The following is a 12500-nucleotide window of genomic DNA, read 5'->3' as shown; positions in this document are numbered from 1 at the left end:
TATATATATACATACATACAAACATATATATATTGCACGCATTGTATACTCTTACATTTCATTCATTTATGAAAATACCAATGAGTAGTGGGAATGTTGAACATCACTGAACTAAGGCTCAAGTTGTAATTCAGACACATGAATTGTTCGGCTGCAGGTTAGATATGTCCTAACCATCAGGCAAGGACCTGGTAGCAGGTAGAGAAAGATGATTGACAAATCACCGCACGGTGCGATGCCCTCATTGAATTCTGAGACACGACTTACCCGGGACGTCATATCAATGCGGCTTTGCCTTTGTTCAACCTCGCTGCTGCCTTGTCTCTTGTTTTTCTTTGTGATATGACAGACAGACTTACAAAGGAGGTGAAGAGTTCATGTACGCTTGCTTTCTCGGATGTCTTTTTTTTTAGAATTTTGTAGTTTCCGTAAGGGTTTTTGTGTCTGTTTTAATCTGGAAGTATTTCCATACTGAAATGCTTTTTTTGGAATATTTGCCATTTTAGATAAATTTTACGGGTGTGATAATCTGATGACTGAAATAGTTTAAAAATCATGACGAAGACGGCTGGGATTCATCTCTCTCTCTCTCTCTTCTCTCTCTCTCTCTCTCTCTCTCTCTCTCTCTCTCTCTCTCTCTCTCTCTCCCTTGAGTAGTGATAATTCATTTTTAATTCTAGTGAGGTCCGGTTTTGCTGTTGAATCCTGTAATATTGTTGCATTCCAAAATTTCACTGATAATATCCATTAATAGCATTGATATTATAATTTCAGTTCTTAATTTGGTCAAAATGGAAAATATAATGGAATTCTCTCAGTGAAGGTTTTCTTAAATTCTCTCTCTCTCTCTCTCTCTCTCTCTCTCTCTCTCTCTCTCTCTCTCTCTCTCTCTCTCTCTCTCTCTCTCTTTAAAGGAAACGTAAATCGTGAAATGCATGGAAGCACGGGTGCCTTGTTTAAAAAACAAATTCTAGCTTAACCACAATCCATGAAGGATCAGGAGCACTGTGAAATGTATAATAGCTTAATTCACGTACTCTGTAGATGGCCGTAACTAATACTTGGCTTTAATTAAGTATTATTTACGATCACAGGCACGGTTAACCAAATGAACAGAGAGAGAGAGAGAGAGAGAGAGAGAGAGAGAGAGAGAGAGAGAGAGAGAGAGGGGGGGGGGTTTCAGAAGTGTATAGTAAATACTCTGAAATCCGAGTGATTCTATCTCTTTTTATCCTAATTATTTTACGTCAGGGTACTGTGGTTTGTTTGCGTTATTTAGTTATTATTTTATTATTTTATTTCTATTATTGGTATTTGCTACAGAGATTTATATCACAATGGTATTTTTTTTTTGTTATCACTATTCTAATGATTTCTTATACACGTACACACATGTAGGTATATATATATATATATATATATGTGTGTGTGTGTGTGTGTGTGTGTGAGCGCGCGCGCGCGTGCGTGCGCGCGCGCGTAAAATACGTTTGAAATACCCACATATAATATTCTTGAGCTGGAAATGTTTTCTTCTTTGGTTTATGAAAGATGTTTGCAGGATTTACTCGCAAATTAACTCTCTCCAAACATGGCTTTTTGACGAGGGTTCTTTTGTTGTTTTTATTATTTTTTATCGTGGATTATCACTGCGTCATCTTCGTTCTCAAATCGAGTTATGTCTCTTTCCTAAACGAAGGAAGAAAAGTTGATTAAATAGTTTTATTTTCTTTGATAATATATTACTTCAGTTTTTGTACAGTTACAAGTTTGAGTGGTCATTGCTCGTAGTATATAGATATAAAAATCTTAGATAGCGTTTTGCTAGGTACAGATGATATCCGTGAAACTAGGCTCCCCCACCGCAACGCCCTATGGCAAAGGAAGATTATTAACAGTGCCCAAGCCTCCTCTAATCTCGTTGGTCGACGTGAACAAATATACATCATGACTGCTGCCATCTGTCGGTTGCCTACGACACTCCCTGTATGGTCAGAATATAGATGGCCAGTCGCCGTTACCTGGAAGTTTCTCTGGATGGTTCTGCCAGCTGTTAACTATGATTTTGAAGTTCAATAACAAATCTGGAAGGAAATATAAATCAGCTGCCGCGTGAAATGCTAACTTGTATTCTATCAATTCTCATTCAACTGCATAGCTGTGAATTAAATAGAGTTATATTCCAGAAGTCAACATAAGATTTTCCCTTAGACCTAGAAAAATACACCCAAGCAGGTTATGATTGATTTTGATAGAGAAATTCATATAGAATCAGATCTGCATGATTTCCAAAGGGGTTCGTTGAAGGATTTTATTAAATCAGGATGGCGTCATATAATGAATATTAGGAAAAGGCATAAAATCGTTCAAATTTTAACTATAATTGAATGTAATACCAATAAATAAAGATTGTCAATGTCACTGAGCAGGAGTAAATGAATTACAGAAATATACAGCAGTCAGAAAAATTGTTTTCTTCTAAATATCATATAAAATTACACGAATTTCTAAGAGATGCTTCTACAAAGTTTTAACTAGATATATCAATATCTTGGTACTGATGTAAATTGTTGAAATAATCTATATATTTATACAAATAAAATAATGTAAGTGACAAACCATCTGCAGAAACCATATTTATTCTCATCCATAGATTTGATATTTAACACAGAATAAAACCAAATATATTCAGAATTTGTTATAAGTTGTTAAGCTTCATGCACATCACCAAGATCATTGTAGCTTGAAATTGTTAAATACTTACCACAATCAAGATCTATTCCATCCATCATGTTATCTGTTCTACACTAGACTATTGACTATTTACTTTTTGTCCTTATCTATACTATCTATTCCATTATTTCAATTTATTGCTAGGTGTACAGATAATAGAATTTCCATATCTCTAATCATCGTTATCAGAATCCTTTCTGTTTCTTTCATCATCACTATCTGAGTTATCCTGCAAGTGGTTGTTCACAAACAAACACTGTTGACCACAGCCTGAGGTCAAAGACTGGACTTCAATAATGGCAGTATCGATTGTTGATGGATCTGATGGTTTCAAATCAATCAATGGCATGTATCTAGTCTTAGTAGGTGATCGTACAATATGATTTTGTTGACGAGCCATTCTGGTTATATGGCCACCATATTCACAAGCATTGTCATCCATAACCACTTATTTAAGAAACTGAAGATCCAACTCTTGAACCTTAGACAAACTAATGGATTGGCTTTCAGCCAAGTGCTCCTGTTCAGTAGCATTTATCACAGGAGGAGCTAACATGTCAGGATTTTTTGGTTCATGGTACTGTTGAATAGGGGTAGCCTCATAAATTGACAACTTCATGTCATTTTTTTGTGATGCATGGAATCTGATCTTCCTTATTTTGTTCACTAGTGCATTGAAGGGATGTTGATTGTCACATCAACAAGGCATGTGTAGACTTCAGTCCATTCAAAGATGAAATCCTAGCATCAAAATTATCAATAATCGTTTGGATTAGCCCATCTTCAGCATTGAATATACATTGAGTACTGCTGATGTTTGCTGCACTATAAGCAGTAGATGACTTAAAGCGCAGAACTTCATCATATGAACATGTGACTGAGAAGTCATGTAGTGTACTAATGAAATGTTTCTCTCTGGGTGTGATACCCAAAGCAATTTGGAGCATAATAGGTTTATTTGTGATTACACTGGGGTCACCATATTCCCTATGAGAAGGGCTGCAAGTGATCCATTGAGTTTTGGACTTTGTGACAGCAATGTTAATAGTGTCTCACTGCATTCAGAACGTGCCATCCCTTTATTGACTGTAGTGTAATTGGCTTTATTGTCTCTTCCAAACGATTGGGATTCAGATATAACCTGCTTTGCAACAGATTTAATTGTATTGTAATCAACACCTATGTCTTCTACTAATTGCACTATTAAATAACAACAAAGTCGCTACCCCTTTGCATGATAGAAGGAGGAGCATGTGTTTACCAAAATACTTCAATATTGCCTCAATAAGGGTGCTTCTTTGAAGTTTTTCTCCGTTGTTACTTGTGTGCACATTACGTACCTCAACTGGGGACCAAAGCTTATCTGAGTCAGATTCCATACATTTAACTAGCTGATTGAAAGCATTCTGACTTCTTGGTGTTGATGCTCCATGCTGGGATTTGGGTCCCATGAATGGTTGTCTGCATTTCTGGTGGTAGCGTGCATCCACAGCATGGAGATCACTGAGAACTCCAAGTAAATAATGTTCAACATCTCTTGACCAGTCCTCATTGCGCTCCTTACATACTTTGAGTATTCCCTCTTTAAAGGAAATTCCACTGAAACCTGGATCAACTGTTCTACAGCAGCTGACTGGTTTCCACCTTCCAGGATTTCTAAGATCTCAGTCTTCTATACATTCCTCACCACAGAATATACATAGAGTTTGGAAACTAAAGCCAGTCTCAATAGAAGATCCTCTTAATCATTTCAAGGGAGGAGGTTCACTAGAAGATCTCGGTTTTGATTTTAGGTATTTGTTTATTTTATACTTAGATGTGTATGATGACACACATAATCTGTGGCAGGATATAGTAAAGTTCTTGCCATTGCTGATCAGTGATTGATTCTAACTCAGTTGGTAAAGAATCACCACGTTGCTGACCAGATTTAATGACAGACTGGATATGATCTAAAAAGAGAAAATTGGGCTAAACTACTCATTTACTGCTATATATAAAGACAAGTCTACCACATGCTCCAGGATATAAAACTGATTCTCCAAATTCTCCAGTTATACCTGAAAAAAAAAAATGTGTGATCAGTGCTCACCATCTCCTTTTTCAGCTTTTAAACTATATGAAATTACCGGCTCTATTCATCATAATATATGGTATGGAGTTTTCCTGTAGAATGACTGAATACAGCAGTGTTCAACAATACTCTAACAGGGTAATATATATTTCAAACAATCTACTATTAAATAATTTACTCCAGTATCTCAGTTAACAAAGGGAAACAAATAAATGCCTTATGATAAGTGGGGACAAGTCAAAAGCTGAAAATCCTTTGTTCGTGGTACATTTATGTCATATAATTTCAGGTATGTGGGGTTTAATTTCAGCAAAAGCCTACTAATATATATTTTGTCTGGTAATAAATTCTATGACCTCATCTAAGTATAAAACAAGGTATGGCAAGTGAAAATTTGGAGAAAAACAACGATTTTGTGATATTTTCAAGTTTTTGCTTTTACTTGGCAGCCATATTGGACGGCATCTTGAATTACTGAAAACCCTCAACGATGCCCTCCCTTGGCACATCATGCAGATTCTAATTCTAATGATTTCCTCTATCAAAATCAACCATAACCTTCTCGGGGGTTATTTTTGCGAGGTTCAGCTTTCGGCTTTTGGACAGAAACCAAAAAGTTACGTTTCAGTTGGATTTTTTTTCCCATTTGCCTTCCAAAAATGATCGAATTTAGTTGGATTTTTTTTTCAGTTCTTCAGATGTTTTGACAGTAGCTATTGAAAGTTCGCCTCAAGCGCGTAATGACATCAGTGCACCTCACACGATGCTTTGTAGGTATTACTTGAGGGTCATTACAGCATCCCACTGGTCCGTAGGTGCGTGCCTTTTACAGCCGTCTACTTTATTTTTGTATCCGGTTCGTTTCTTCCATTTCGCTGTCCAATCTCTTATGTTTTTATTGCGATTGTGGTGTGAAACCCCCCCCCCCCACCCCCACCCCCCGTTACACCTCAGCTTTGAATAGCCTTTCCAACACCAACGCTTTGCTCTATGAATCACATTCATAAATTCAGTCTAATCGAAAACAACAAAGGTATTTGAAATACTGATTTAGGTATTGAGTAAGTCTGAAACTTTACTGTGTCGATACTGAAAACACTTTGGAAATCCATTACTTTGAAAATACCTTTGTTATTGACTCGTGACTAAAATTGTCAATATTAGATTCTCATACGTTACAAATGATACTTCATTTACTCCTATATTGAACTTGTTTTCATCATAGGAATTATTTTTTATTGTGGGAGATTATTGCTTTATCACAAGACGCCAGATTTGAACTTGTGGTTTATTTGCTGAAATTATGATATGATTTTCAATATTACCCTATCATTTCTCTCGACCCTCTAATATGACCTGCTCCTCTTATCAGCGAAATCAATTATTTTTTTTTTAATATAAAGTTAGTTTCATGCAGAAATATTTTGCAAAGTAGGCTCAGGTACCTAGTTTTTTCCTCATCAATATAATCATTGCGTTATTAAAGAAATTTGATTGAAGTAAAAACAAGGTTGCGGAAAAATTTATGAATAGAACAATTTTCCGTAAGAAAATATCTATAAAAGAAATAGTAATGTATCCCTCCTTTAAATTCTTAAAGGGCAATGAGAGATAGAGAGAGAGAGAGAGAGAGAGAGAGAGAGAGAGAGAGAGAGAGAGAGAGAGAGAGAGAGAGAGACTCATTATTTTGGGTTTATTTTCAATTTTTAACAGCTAATTCATATCCTCGCCAGTAGAATGCTCTTATCTTGCGATTAGAAATAACATACGTTAGAGTCAAGAACTCAAGGAAGATAATATCAGAGCTTATAAGATAAGACTTGAGGTAAGCAAGTTCAGTTAATCAAAAGTGTTATGTTAAACTTCTCTCCCTATCTCTGTATAGGTATACACACTCATATATATATATATATATATATATATATATATATATATATATATATATATATATATATGTGTGTGTGTATATATATATATATATATATATATATATATATATATATATATATATATATATATATATATATATATATATATATATATACAGAGAGAGAGAGAGAGAGAGAGAGAGAGAGAGAGAGAGAGAGAGAGAGAGAGAGAGAGAGAGAGAGAGAGAGAGAGAGAGAGAGAGAGAGCGCATTTGGCACTGATATTTTTACAGAGAAAGACTTTCATTTGATATTCCGTTAAGGTAAAACCGCTTGAGATCATGAATTCTGGTTGAGATTCTCAAAGCATATCTTGAATTTTCTATAAATCAGCATGAATGAGGTTAGAACATAGTACAGGGCGATATTTGTACAGTGGCGATGCTGGAAGTAGTTTTATAAAATGTATTGCAAATGTTGGCAGGTAGACAGCTATCTCATATGTTTGATTTGTTTTCATTAAATTGTTAAATAATTTTCCACCTATTGAGTAGCCATTATGATTACATTAAGAACGTTCTTGCCTTTATAAGTATCTAAGCGATACATGTGTATACATTAAATATTCATAGGTAATTGCAATTAACACGTTACCTAAGACGTAATATCTCTGTACAAACCTATCTTTATTTATTTTTTTCTTGCTAGAATTATGATCATCGTGAAGACTAGGATCAGCCTCTCTCTCTTCCCTGGCTCTTTTGCGGGTCTGTAGAATAAGGATACTGAGTTTCAGAACGATACACAACTTCCTAATGATCACTATTAAAGATAGACATGGGTATTCAGTTTTAGAAATTACGCAATTTTTGGCGTGCAGCTCATAATCTCTCAAAGTCATTGTTTTCAGAAATATTTTTGATAGTTGCAAATTTGGTTCTTACTTAATTGTTATTCTCTCTAGTAGGTGTGATGCTAAATGGAATATCAAACTAAAAATGTCCTTTTATGACAAGTCATGCTGACAAAAACTGCAAAATACGAGTTATAAACTTAAGCTTTTGTCAACACCCGATGCTTGCTCACGATTCTTTTGGCAATAAAAGTTAAGAATGGTCTTTATTAATAATCAAGCGAAAGAAGGAAAATTAATTTGCAATTGTTGACGAGTGTTTAAGGTTTAGACATTTGTCTACAAGACATCACATGTTTTAATTTATTTATTTATTTTTTATTTTTTATTCATTTTTTATTTTTATTTTTTTGCAAATAAAGATCAGTTTTTTTTTTTTTTCATATTAGAGACAAGAGCTGCTCTCACAAGAAGACGGAGACAAAACTGGTCTCATAAGTGATTAGAAACATAATTGTTCTCATAAGGGCTATCAGATAGTTTTGGCCAGTCATCTGTGACAGGCCGAGAGAAGGTTGTGACTCAAAGGCAGGATGAAAGCAACTGAGTAACTTTATTGCAGAACACACACTTTTATATACAAAGACTCCAGGTAAAAAGGGCATACAAAACATGACAGGCAATTTCATGTTCAAACCAACACCGCACTGGTTAACAGTTAACGATGAGAAAAACAGACATGTTATTTCAGGTTCTTATTAGTGCGAGGGTAGAGCGAAGATACAAGCATAATATATACACAAAATGATTTATGACGCAAAGGGCTATCAGATAGTTTTGGCCAGTCATCTGTGACGGGCCGAGAGAAGGTTGTGACTCAAAGGCAGGATGAAAGCAACTGAGTAACTTTATTACAGAACACTCACTTTTATATACAAAGACTCCAGGCAAAAAGGGCATACAAAACATAACAGGCAATTTCATGTTCAAACTGACACCGCACCGGTTAACAGTTAACGGTGAGAAAAACAGACATGTTATTTCAGGTTCTTATTAGTGCGAGGGGAGAGCGAAGATACAAGCATAATATATACACAAAATGAAATGGCGTTACTATGTACGATCGTGTGACACACGGTTGGTACATGGCTCCCCCCCTAAAAATGACATACTGTACATTTTAAATAGGGCGCCCTGATCTGGAGTGGCAGTAGCAAAACTGCGGCTGATAAGCAGCAGTGAGTGGCTGAAGAAGTCGTTGGTTGGGGCGTGAGCGAGTGGTGGATGATGGGTGGCTTTGTTGCCGCTCCAGCTAGTCACAGGGTAGGCGTATGTGTCCTACGGCATTCATAGGCGTGTGTGTCCTACGGCATTCATAGGCGTGTGTTTCCGACGGCTTTTATAGGCATGTGTGTCCTACGGCATTCATAGGCGTGTGTGTCCTACGGCATTCACGTCAGCTTCGGTTGAAGTTGAATTGGTGTCCTCTTTGTCAGGAGTGAAGGCGTTGATGGATGTCTTGAAGGTCATGAAGTGGGTGTCCATAAGGGCTTCGGCTTTGGTCATCAAGTCCTTTATGGGTAAATTATCGACATCGGGTATGGCAACGCGTACAAGTTCGAGTAAACGGCTTACCCAAAGGGCACAAATTAGGTTCACCTCACGAGGAGAGCTGTGTGCGGCCAGTTGCAGATGAGTGATACTGGTCATTTCCCTGAGGGTGAGCAAAACCCTTTGGTCCCCCAACGGTTGTTGAGAGAGCTGAAAAAGCTTTGCTATACGGGCGGCTGGCGACAGCGAGTACTGCTGCAGAAGGTATGTTTTGAGGACGTCATAGTAACGGTGAGGGGGGGGGGGTGGTAGGAGGAGTGAGTCATTCCGGGGTCACCAATGTGATGGGCCGAGAGAAGGTTGTGACTCAAAGGCAGGATGAAAACAACTGAGTAACTTTATTACAGAACACTCACTTTTATATACAAAGACTCCAGGCAGAAAGGGCATACAAAACATAACAGGCAATTTCATGTTCAAACCGACACCACACCGGTTAACAGTTAATGGTGAGAAAAACAGAAATGTTATTTCAGGTTCTTATTAGTGCGAGGGGAGAGCGAAGATACAAGCATAATATATACACAAAATGAAATGTCGTTACTATGTACGATCGTGTGACACACGGTTGGTACACATTTCTATCTTGAGCTTTCAATTCAATACTTCTCCATTCTTCATCTCTTACTTCACGCTTTATAGTCCTTAGCCATGTAGGCCTAGGTCTTCCAACTCTCCTAGTACCTTGAGGAGCCTAATTAAACGTTTGGTGATCTAATATCTCTTGACGAATGCCAAGACCATGAATAAACCATCTTCATCTACCCCTCACCATGATCTCATCCACATATGGCCCTTGGGTAATTTCTCTTATAGTTTCATTTCTAATCCTGCCTTGCCATTCAACTCCCAATATTCTTCTGAGGGCTTTGTTCTCAAATCTACTAAATTTGTTGGAGATTGTTTCATTGTCATACCATGACATGTCCATACAGTAACACTAAACTGATATAGAGCCTGATTTTTTAATGTAATTTCAGGCGATTTAATTTCCAAATTTTACTTAACCTAACCATTGTCTGATTGGCTTTTTCAATCTTTCACTGAATTCTAATTCTAAAGACACTGTATTGGGGATCATAGTTGCTAAATACTTAAGTGGTTCTACCTTATTAATACTTGCTTCTTCCAATGATATTCCATCTTACATTGCATATTCTGTTTTCATAATCTCTTGTCTTTTCTATTTATCTTGAGCCCTACCTCATGTGATATTTCATACATTCTGGTAAGCAAGCATTGCAAATCCTGTGGTGTTCTATTAATAAGGACAGCATCATTAGTATACTCTAGGTCAGCTAATTTCTTATTACCAATCCAGTCCAATCCTTCTCCACCATCTCCAACTGTTCTACACATTACAAAATCCATGAGGAGGATAAACAACATAGGTGACAACACATTCCCTTGGAGTACTCTAATCCACTAACATTAACTTTGCACATGCTATGCTCATGAACTGACTTAATGAAATTCACATATTTAAGAAAAATTCCGTAATAATGCAGGATTCTCTACAAAATTGGCCAGTGCACACTATCAAAGGCTTTTTCATAGTCCATAAACACCACCAAAAGTGGATTTCTATATTCTACATACTGTAAAATATTTCTCAAAATGAAAATTTGGTCAGTACAATTTCTACCTTTTTTAAATCCATCTTGTTCATCTCTCAGCTTTTCATCAATCTTTTTTTCTGTAGTTTCTTCAGAATAAACATACTATATATTTCCATGACAACTGACGTAAGTGTGATTCCTCTGTAATTATTGAAATCAATCAGGTCTCATTTTTTCCACTTTCACCAATACTCTTAATGCCCATTCATCAGGTTTTGCCATATTAGTAAAAAAAATGAATCGTTAACTTGAAACTATAATACGTATGCTTTTTTTTTTTTTTAATTCGGAATTGGTTTTAAAAGAAGTCGAACTAAACTGTGTCTCCACTTCAACTTGATGGTTCCATGTAAAATAATTATTATAATTTGCCAAGAGTTCTAGCTTGTAACAGTCTTCTGTTGCTTTTTCCTCTTTTTAACTGTTGTTTTGTATTGGAAACATCTCGAGGTTTTTTAAGCACAGATTAGTTTATTGTGAGGAAACAGTGTCTGAATTGTTAAAAGTTTTGGACTGATAATCTTCCAGGCTCTGGAAGCATCTTTAGAATAAGGGAAAGCACCGGGTTTCATCAAACACTAGACCCATTAGTGTCTTAGTCATCAAAAGAACTTTTGCTTACTATAGCTGAGGAGATTTTCCCTAGTGGCACTTTGGAGATAAATGGTCTCCCAGGTCCCAGCGTGGGACAATAAACCACGAAGCCTTAAATACAAATATTTTCTTGCCTTTTTTCATAGCTACGTCTTACTTCAAATATTTTGTATCCCACACATCACCATGACAAACTAATAGCTAACAGATACTCCACTGCAGGCACACAACTGACATCATCAGTATTTTAAGCTTAGGCAGCGACTTGGCAGCCAGTGTCTCCATTTTGTCATATTCTGAGTTCCAATGAGGTAGGTACAAAATTGTCGAATAACAAAAAAATATGGGATGGTTGATGACTGCAATTATATCATGCTAATGAGGGATACTGGATAGAAACTGCAGAAGCTGGTAAAAGAGTTTGAAAGTAACTGCAAAGAAGAAAGTTTAGAATAAAGTGAGCAATAATATGGTGATAAGCCTAAAAAGGAATGAGGAAGGTGAAGTAATGAATGTTAGTTTAGATGGTGAAAGAATGGAAGCAGTTGATGGGTAATAGATTAGTAACTTGGAGTAAATGAAACGGATGATGCCTGGATGAGAGAAGAGGTGAGCCATAGAATGAAAGCAAGAAAGTTAGCAGGATGTGTGCAAAAGAATGACAAGAAAATTAATTATCTGGGGAAGCCAAGGTATAAACTCTCATCTATGGAAGTAAAGTGTGGATGCTGAATGTAAATGAAAGGAAAAAGTTGAACTTGTAGGAAAATAATTGTTTGTATATATATGTAATATGAGAAGAATAGTTAAGTTGAGGAATGTAGAGATACACGGAAGAAGTAAAAAGTTACCAATGATGAGAGGATGGATTACAGTATTTTAAATGGTTTGGTCATGTAGAAGGAATGGATGACATTACATTAGTGAAAAGTAAATAACTCGACGTTAATGTAGTTATGGGTGGGGAGGGAAAGGTCCGTGATGGGTTAAATAAAGGGATTAAAGGCGTATTTGAAATGAAGGACCTTTGTATCCAGGTAATTCTAAATTTTATGGAAGACTGCAATTCACAACACATTGTCTATCGGGTTCGTATAATGGTTTTGTTTGCATTATCTTTCAACAAATAATGAATACGACGTTTTACTCAA

This window comes from Palaemon carinicauda, chromosome 41 (genome assembly GCF_036898095.1).
Source record: "Palaemon carinicauda isolate YSFRI2023 chromosome 41, ASM3689809v2, whole genome shotgun sequence".
Classification (NCBI taxonomy): Eukaryota; Metazoa; Arthropoda; class Malacostraca; order Decapoda; family Palaemonidae; genus Palaemon; species Palaemon carinicauda.
Note: the sequence above shows the minus strand (reverse complement) of the source record.